The 9,738-nt window shown below is 50.7% G+C and overlaps 1 protein-coding gene across 6 annotated transcripts in view; it reads right to left on the minus strand.

The window, feature by feature from the left end:
- The window catches only part of B3GAT1 (beta-1,3-glucuronyltransferase 1), a 42,936-nt gene extending 33,506 nt beyond the window's left edge, over positions 1 to 9,430 (minus strand). For 5 of the 6 annotated variants that reach the window (XM_030965058.1, XM_030965057.1, XM_030965055.1 and 2 more), the window contains exon 1: positions 8,789 to 9,254. The gene's annotated coding sequence lies outside the window, so the exon portion shown is untranslated. Of the gene's footprint in view, positions 1 to 8,788; positions 9,255 to 9,409 lie in introns of those variants that run through there. The other variant, XM_030965054.1, reaches the window with a different exon arrangement.
- Between the last annotated feature and the right edge of the window lie 308 nt (positions 9,431 to 9,738).

Here is a 9,738-nt window from a genome sequence, read left to right on the forward strand (position 1 = left end):
ACCCTGGGCTGTCCCTAGCAGCCCACACCACCCAGAGCAGCCTCTCCTGGAGCTCTGCAGCCTCCTCAGGAGCCAGGCATGGCAGGAGGGAAGGAATATTCCTGCATCTCAGGCTGCAGGGAGCAGGCAGACAGTGCCACAAAGTGCCTGGCAGCCTCTCAAAGGTGGCAGCCTTGTGCCAGATTATCCTTCCCTCTCTCCCAAATTAGAAGCAGAGCGTGCCACTAGAAAGTCAGGTGAAAGCTGTCTCTCAAGGAAGAGAGAGGCTGCCTCTCACAGCATCCTGCTGGTCTGAGCACAGCCAGGAACTCCCAAAATTCCTCACGGCTCTCAGCTCCAGCCTCTGGGCTCTCCCAAACCTGCCCAGGTCAGGAATGTCCCGAGCTGCAGCATAAACTGTGCTGGGATTTATTCACAGCACCTGTGATTTAAACATTGCTCTCCTGCCATGGACACAGCCCACAGCCTCCCTCTTGGAGGCAGAGAAATGGCAAATATTTGCAAATATTTTTAGAATAAAAATTTAACTAATAAATTAGAATTTTTTAAATTCTGCAAATTACAAATATTCACCCTCCCCAGCCCCAGAGCCCAAGCTCTGGGGCCGTGCTGTATTGCACTAATAATATATAATACATATATAATATAATATAATATAATATAATATAATATAATATAATATAATATAATATAATATAATATAATATAATATAATATAATATAATATAATATAATATAATATAATATAATATAATATAATATAATATATCATACATATATAATGTACTACATATATATAATACATATAATAATACATATATAATACATATATATGTGTACATATATAATGTATATAATATACAATGTTATATACTCTCTATATAAAAATAGATATTATATACAATCTATATATATAAATATCTTTTTATACTGAATGTATATATAATGTAATTATATAATAGAATATAATATATATACATTATATATATACTGTAGAATAGATTTTTATATAAATATACACTTATATACTCCTGCTGACTGCAGAGGACACAAAAACACCAGCCAGGCCCCTCTCTGCCTCAGTCACACCCATTCACACCCAAACATCCCCTCTGCCCCTTTTCCAGCCCCCAGCTCAGCCCAGTTCAGCCCCATTGTTGTGCCTCCCTCCCTCCCTCCTCCAGGCACCCAGCCCCCTCCCAGCCCTGCCTCTCAGCAGCCATCACGTGCATCTATTATTCAGGAGAAATATCAAGTTATTCATGAGCCAAACCAGTCTCCAGGTACTGCACCCAGCCTGACAAAATCCCTTCTGCTGGCTGCTCCCTTCCCAGCCAGAACTCAGGGAGAGGAGAGGGGATCTGCTCTGGCTTGGATCCCTCCTTTTTGGGGATTTATGGTTATTCTGTGAGGGACAGGAGGAGCAGCCCGGCCAGCCTCCCCCTCACCACTGCCCAATGTCCCTCAGGGTCCCTCAGCTCCTGCCCACTCCCCAAATGTCGGGACCTCTGCTGCTCAGAGTGACCCCGAGGAAAGTTCCAAAGTCTCTTTTCCCAGCCTGGTGCTTGAAGAAAGAGTCAGAGCTCTTAATTTCTCGGTCTCAAGGTTGTTTATTGTTTCTTATCTATAAAATTCTTTCTCCTGTCCAGCTGAGGTCCATCCAGCAGGACAGTTCCAGGCACTCTGCCTGCCCCAGGGCTGTGTTATGTCTTTATACTAAAAACTACGTGTACGATGTTTACAATTACTTCCCAATACCTATCACCTGTGTTAGACAGTGAGCTTCTACTCTAAACCAATCTGTAAGTGTCAACATCACAGCAGAAGACGGAGGCCAAGAAGAAGAAGGAGAAAGGCTGGACATGCCCAGATCCCTCCATCTTGCCCCCTGAATCCTCTGTTCTAAAAACCCCAAAATCTACTTTTTCACCCCATGATAAATTCACTATCATTCTACTTAATTTGTCATGGCTTGCAAATCTTCATATAAGGTTGGTAATTTGCTCCATGGGTCACAATCAAAACCACAGGGGCATTTTGGGCTCTGTGCCAGGGTCCCTGAGCCCCCTGGCAGGGTCTGGGCTGCTCAGGCCAGCCAGAGGGATGTGCTGGGTTCTGACACCCAAAGCCTGGCCCCTGGGCTGCACTGACAGCTCCCCACAGGCACAGAGGGCACAGAGGGCATGGCAGGGACTCTGACCACAGAGCAGGGGACACCCAGCCCCAGCTCCTCAGAGCAGCTCCTGCTTCCCTCCATCCAGGTGTGGTGGTGAGGATTCACCCCAGCTGATCCCTGCCCTGGGTTGGTCAATCAGTGCCAAGCTGTGTTAGGACTCTGGAAAAGAGTCACAAGTTCTTATTACTATTCTTTCTAGCCTTCTGTCTGTATCCTTTCTGTATTCTTTAGTATAGTTTAGTATTCTTTTATATAATATAGTATCATAAAATAATAAATTAGCCTTCTGAGAACGTGGAGTCAGATTCATCATTCCTTCCTTCATCTGGGTGTTGGAATGTTGGGGGACACAAAACAGATGATGGACTTTGGACCTGGTTAACATCAGAGATTTGATAACAGCATGCCTTGGCAAAAGCAAATGGAACTTTGAAAATTAGACCTGGATTGCAAGAAGATTCAATCAGACAGGTTTACCAGAAAAAGAAAATCCCATTAAACTCTGCAAGCAAGAGATGTTGTTATATGCATAAGTTTGTGCGTGTGATTTTAACCTAATCATTGCAGCACACATCGCTAGTCTCCCTGAAATAGTATATAAGTGTTTGTATCCCACAATAAAATCAGATTCTGATCACTGAGTCAGTCTCCCCATCTCTCTCCATCACCAGCATCTGGGGGACCCAGCAAACACCAGACCCACCCATTGTCACACTGACACCCTCACAGCAGCACACCAGAGCGTCTCAGCCCCTGCTTGGGGCCACCAGGACAAGAATCTGGACCATGCAAACCCCAACTCATCCCAAGTGAGATCCCTGTCCCCCTGATGGTGACAGGAGTGCTGCTCTTTATTCACTGAGAGCCCGAGTGGGCCCCAAATCACGCTGGCATTATGTTATGATAATGCTGGAAGTATTATAAATGCTCTGTGTGCCAGACAAATCCTGGAGCAGGCTTCCAAATCCCCTCCAAATCCCCTCTAGTGTCTCTACATTCATCCATTCATGAAATGCAGAGCACAGCCTCAGCATCCCTCCTTCTGCTCTGGGCTCTTTCCAGCTCAATGGAAGGTGAGGCAGACTCGGGGTGTTTCTCCTGGAGTAGCCTTTTTTTGGTTGTTGTTTTTGTTTCTTTTTTTTTGTTGTTTGTTTTTTGGGTTTTTGTGGTTTTTTTTTTTTTGCTTGTTTTTTGTTTTGTGTTTTTGTTTTGGTTTGGTTTTTTTTTGGTTTTTTTTTTGGTTTTTTTTTTCTTTTGCCTTTAGGTGCCAAAGGAACCTGCAGGGTATTGAGGAATGATGTCCAGTAAGTTTGGTGTTTTTATTTTTCTGTTTGTTTGTTTTTTGTTTGTTTGTTTTTGTTTGTTTGGTTTGGTTTTTGTTGGGTTTTTGTTTGTTTGTTTGTTTTGGTTTTTTGGGTGTTTTTTTGCCTTTCATCTGCAGAGTAACCTGCAGAGCATTTAGGAATGATGTCCAGCAAGGCAACTGAGACAAATCCCATGGCTCTGTGTCCTGTCAGAGAGTGAAGTGTGCCTCATTCTCCTGCTCCCTGCAGGGCCACAGGAGCAGGGAGGTCCCCTCAGCAGAGCCGCCTGTCTTTATTCTCTTTGCAAACAACAATTTGGTCTGTTTTAGGGGAATTCCTTTAGATCAGATGAGCTTCACCCTGGAAAGTCCTCTTTTTCTTTACAGCTGAACCTACCTGAGGCAACACCCCAACCTTCAGAACACTGAAGCAAAAGGTTCCCCATTTTTTGGGGGTGAGCAGGCTTTTCCTCCTGAGCCACAGCTTTCCATTTCCTCTGCACTGCTCTTCAAGAACAGCACAAAAATCCCTAGACAGAGGCTTAGCTGTTGTCCTGGCTTTAGGAAAACAGCTCAGATGCAGGCAGGAGGGGGATCTCGAGCATTTCCTATTTATTCTGCTGTCACAGGCAGGCATATCGTGTTGTGTTGGCCGTGGCTCACAGGGAGAGCAGAGCTGGAGGGATTTCAGAGGCACCACTGCAGCTGGGAAATGCCTTCAAGGCTCTGTGGTACCCGGGCAGGGCAGGAACAGAGTGAGGACAACTGCACAGGGGGGAGGAACTCACTTCCAGCATGGAAAAATGGGTGTGGAGGTGTGCTGCAAGGTGTATTCCTGTCCAGAACACTGCAGAATGAAAGAACTCACTTCCAGGATGGAAAAATGGCTGTGGAATTATGCTCCAAAGGGTATTCCTGCCCAGAACTATGCAGGGGGAAGGAACTCACTTCCAGCATGGAAAAATGGGTGTGGAGGTGTGGTCTAAGGTGTTTTACTGGTGAGAACTATGCAGAATGAAAGAACTCATTTCCAGGATGGAAAAATGGGTGTGGAATTGTGCTTTAAGGTGTTTTACTGCCCAGAACTGTGCAGAGGGAAGGAACTCACTTCCAGCATGGAAAAATGGGTGTGGAATCGTGCTCCAAGGTGTATTCCTGCTCAGAACTGTGCAGAATGAAAGAACTCACTTCCAGGATGGATAAAGGGCTGTGGAAGTGTGCTCTAAGGTATTCTACTATTCAGAACTGTGCAGGGGGAAGGAACTCCCTTCCAGGATGGAAAAAATGGGTGTGGAATTGTGTTCTAAGGTGTTTTACTGCCCAGGAATAATTTTCTGAGCCTGTGAACAAAGTCTTTTGGGAAGTGACACTTGGTACAACCAAAAACCCACAGAGGGAGAGGGATAAGTGTAGGAGGAGGGCTGAAGTGCCTAAATTTCTAGGAGAGAGCACTGAGAGAGCAGGATGAGCTCCCCAGCACTGGGAATTTGCCCACTCTGTCATTCCCTGGGGATGTGGAGTTCCCAGCACAGCTGGAGCAGGATTTATTCCACAGTGACCCACACCCCGTGGCACTGCCAGCACTTGGGGCTGCTCCTTGGGTCTCCAGCAGGAGATGGAGATTAATTATGGACCGTACCCCATGGTGTCTGCTCAGCAAATCCCTCCTCAGCTCCTGGAGGTGAATCCAGCCCTGATGGCCAAACCAAACACAAAAAGTCAAGAAATGCAGGAGGAGAAGGGAGAGTCCGTCCTCACCCTTCAGCCCTCCTGGCATGGGTCACTCCTCCTGCCACCACAGCAGCACAGCAGGGGCAGGTGGCTGATCCAGGATCTCCTCAGGCAGAACATGAGCCGACAACACATCCCAGGGAAAAAGGACCCACAGAGGCACCTTCCAAAGACATGGATCCCAGAACAAGCTTTGCCTTCGGGTGGGTTGAAGCTCATGCCTCAGGTTTTGGATTTTCTATTTTTCACACTCTGTGCTGCTTTATTGTGTGGGTCTGGGTCCCATATGAGGGGATGCTGAGCTCTGTGCACAGAGCAGGGAGACAAAACAATTCCTGCTCCAGCTGGGCACCAAGGACAAATGATCCAAATCTCAGCCCAAGAGCACAAACACCGTGGGCTGGAGAGAGAAAAACAAGCAGGATGGGACTGCCTGGGCTAAAGCTGGAATGGGACAATGAACTGCAAGATGCAAATGGAGCAGAACTGATCCAAGGGAGAGACCCCGGGAGCGGTCGTGCATTTTGGGACCGTTTTGGTTCATCTTGGGTGCAGCCCTGGCTGGGCTCTTGCACTGCCCAAGGTGGATTCTTTGAGGCCTTTTAATAAATCCCTGCTTTATTCTGTAACTCTGTCCAGCCTCTGCTCTAGGCCAGCCTGCACAAGGCATCAGTTTCTGGCGACCACAGCAGCACACAAGATATCAAAGCCGCACCAAATGCTCCTCCAGCTAAGCACAACTTACAGCTGCAGCCCACCGAACTTTTCAAGGCAGGAAATGAAGGCCTGCCGGCTGAGGGAGCCACTGAGGGCACGGCCACAGAGGAGGATGCTGACCAAGGCTTGCTGCATCCCCAGAGGTCAGGGATCTTGCTGAAAAGCAGTCCTGGAATTCAGGCAGCCTCTGGCAGTGCTCATCCCTGCCACAGAAAATGCACAGAAATGCAAGAAAGGACCAGCTCCTGTCCTTCTCTGGATTCAGATCTGCTCACTGGGTTTTGTTGGAGGAACTAAAAATTGCTTTTTTTGCAGAACTTTTTTTTCCTTTTTGAGCCAGTAGAAATAGAACAAGGGCAAGAGAGAGCAAAATCACCACAAAAGGCATGTCTGCAAAACCCACTGAAAAATGAAACGCAACATTTGCCCTGGTGTCCCTTGTTAAGACAGTTCTTGTCATTTCCCAAGGCTTGTGCTGTGGCAACAGGAGAGGGCTGGAAGAGATTGAAGGGGCAGGTGCCCTGTTTTGGGTTCAGAAAGCAGCATTTTGGGAACAGCCAGCTTTGGCCAAGGAGGGAGTGTGTGCTCACACTTCAGTCCTGGAAGGATTCTTGGTGAGCTTAGGCCAGATCTCCCTGAGGATTGCCAGGAGGATGCAGCAGGGCTGAGGATGCTGAAACCTCACCAGCCCTGCACTCTGGGGGCACTCAGAGCTCTCCTGGCCTCCAGAGGTGCGCAGCTGCAGAGAAACCCCAGAAAGATGCACCACAAACAGGCAGGCAAGAGGAGATCCAGCATCCCTGAGCCTGGCTGGGCTCTGGTGGCACTGCCCTGTGCCAGCTGTGACACAGACAGGGTGACAGCCCCTGCCTGGCTTGGGGCACTTTGGTCACTCTGAGCCACCCTGGTGGGTCAGGAAACTTTGGGAAGCCAAGTGGGAAAGCTCTGCCCCTCTCCTCTTGGGGACTCTTGCAGTGAGGGAGACCCTCAGGGAGATCCTTTGGCTTCTCTGTCCCAGAGAAGCAGAACATGAGGCTTCTGTCCCCTGTTCTGCATCCTGCTGGGTCAGCCAGCTCCCGCTGGAGCTGTCAGGGCACTGCTGGGATCCCCCCAGCATTTCCCCAGGAATGCCCATGGAGGGGTGCAGGAAGGGATTTGAAATCCAGGAATTGGAATTCAGATCCCTTTGGAATGGGAATGTACCCAGAGCCAGCATCACTGACTGCATGTTTCTTCCTCTGCCTTCCCCACACCCATAAATATTCAAACAGGAAAATAAAATTATTGATCAGCTGCCTTCCCATTATAGCAACAGCCGCTGTCCTGCTGGCTTTGACCATTTCCAAAGCCCCTACCACAGAATTAACCCTCCTGGGAGAAATATTCTTCCTAATTCTTGAATTCCTTCACCAGAACATCATCCACATCCCTCGAGGCCGGCACAGACACCAGAGTTTGGAGTTTCACACAGAAAGAAGGTATTTTCCCCACTGTTTGCCCAGTGCCTCCATTTTCCTCTCCACACCCTTTCAGTCCCATCTCTGCCAGGTAAGCCAAGAAATCCCAGCCCTTGTGACCTTCCAGCCAAATCCTGGCGAATCCACTCCCTCAGGTGGATGCTCAGGGACGCTAAAAAATCCAAGCGTGTGCAGAGCAGTGCAAGAGACTCCAGAGTCTCTGCCAGTGCCTCACATCGGGCCACAAACTCCCTTAATGTTCCTGCATTACTGCTCCTGCATATCCAGGCTCTTACAGGGACTGGTGGCACTCTGGGGCTCAGGACGTGTTCGCACCAGCGCGGACTTCTGGGACACGTCGTTATTTCAGCAATCAAAGCAAACGATTCCTAACCCCGTGCCAGGAGCCATCAAGCAGCCCCTGGAGGCAAGGGGAGGAGGGGAATGGGAGCAAATGGACGTGGCAGCAGCAGGATTCCTGCCCGAGGTAGTGAGGGATGGCCAGGCAGGAGCTCGGCTCGCTGGGAATAACTGGGGAGGGGCTCCACAGCTGCGAACGTCGGGCTCTCCTCGGGGCTTTCCCCAACATCTGGCTAAAGGCACCTCGCAGCCCTGTTTGAAGTTGTGCTGTCTGCCCTGACTGAGAGAAATTCGGAGTTTCACAGTCAGAGACCCAGGAACTGAGTCAGAGAGAGGCCCAGCAGGGAGAGGAAAGCATCATTTGTGGGCAGCTTCATTGATCAGCCCTGACTTTCTCCCTCATCCTCTGGTTCTCATCCGCTCCCACTCCCACTCCACACCACAACACAGACACCCCTCCTCAGACGGCAAAGCCTTGCTCAGCCATCTCCTCTTCCCCCAGAAAAACACAGCACTCGGGAAGCTTTTCCCTTTAAGCAGCCTCAAAGTTGGCTCTCGGCACTGCTGGCACGATTGAATGCAATCTCAGTTCCCCCTCCTCCTGCATCCCATCCCTCTCCGGTGCGAAGAAAAGGCAGAGGATGACCAAGGGAGGGGAACAGCAACTCCGGGTGGCCTCTCACCTCCCTCCCCTCATTGTGCACGGATGCTCGGGAGGATGCAGAGCCACCGAGGTCCCCGAGAGCCCGAGGGACCCCGGGGCAGCGCAGGGTCGGGAGGGCGATGCTGGGAGCTCCTGGAGCGATCCCCGGGGAAAGCAGCTCGGTGTCCTCAGGCAAAGCGGAGGCAAAGTGAATCTCCAGCACCGCAGCCCCCCGGACCCGCTCTGCGTCCTCTCACTGCGCTGGGAGGGGAGGGAAAAACCGCTCCGAGCATCTCCTGCTCCCTCCCGTGCCCTGCCCGCTGCATCCACACACCCTGGGCACAGAGGATGCGTGTCCTGCTCGGCTCAGCCATGCAGCCGGAGGAGGCAGCCAGAGTTACCTTGTTAGCACAGCCGGAGCCGCCTTCTGTCTCCATCGCGGCCGGGAAGCTGCTCCCATTCATGCTCTAATCCCTGCGAACAGAGGCACGATTCAAAGCGGCTCCTCGCCCATCCAGCAACCTCCGCCTCCTCCTCTCCCCTCTTTCCGCCTCGTTTGTTGCGTCCGGGTTTGTGGTGCTTTTCTCGCTTTGTTTAGGTTTTTTTTTAAATGTTTTCTTTCTTAATCCAGGCAACAAGCACGGCGCTGCTTCATCGCATCCCTGTCCGCGTTTCCCTCGGCCAGGAGCAGCCTCGGGGAGCTCCTCGCTGTGCTCCGGCTCGCAGCTCTGCCTTCTGCAGCCTGGCGTTCGGGGGAGAAAGAGAGCGAGCAAACAGGGAGGAGGAGGAGGAGGAGGAGGAAGAGGAGGAGGAGGAGGCCAGCGGGATGCGGGAGGAAGGAGGCAGAGCGTGGCTGCTTTGTATCCAGAGCAGCGCCGGCAGGCTCTGGCTGCCACAGGAGGGGATGCTCAGGGAATGGTCTGTACCAATTGATCCCGCTCCGGCAGGGGCACCGCTCCCTGCGACAGCGGCGGCCACAGCCGGGAAAGGGCCCCGGGAAGAATCGGATCTGCTCTGCTCACCCTGAACACAGCCCGAGCTGCGGCCGCGGGGAGAGAGGGGATGGGGTGGGATAATGGGATAATGGGATGGGATCCATGGGATGGGATGGGATGGGATAATGGGATGGTGATGGGGATGGGGATGGGGATGGGGATGAGGATGGGATGGGATGGGATCCATGGGATGATATGGGATGGAATAATGGGATGGGATAATGGGATGGGATATGGGATGGGATATGGGATGGGATATGGGATGGAATGGGATCCATGGGATGGGATAATGGGATGGGATCCATGGGATGGGATATGGGATGGGACGGGACGGGATGGCATGGCATGGGATGGCA

Source organism: Camarhynchus parvulus, chromosome 24 (assembly GCF_901933205.1).
Source record: "Camarhynchus parvulus chromosome 24, STF_HiC, whole genome shotgun sequence".
In the NCBI taxonomy this organism is placed as follows: Eukaryota; Metazoa; Chordata; class Aves; order Passeriformes; family Thraupidae; genus Camarhynchus; species Camarhynchus parvulus.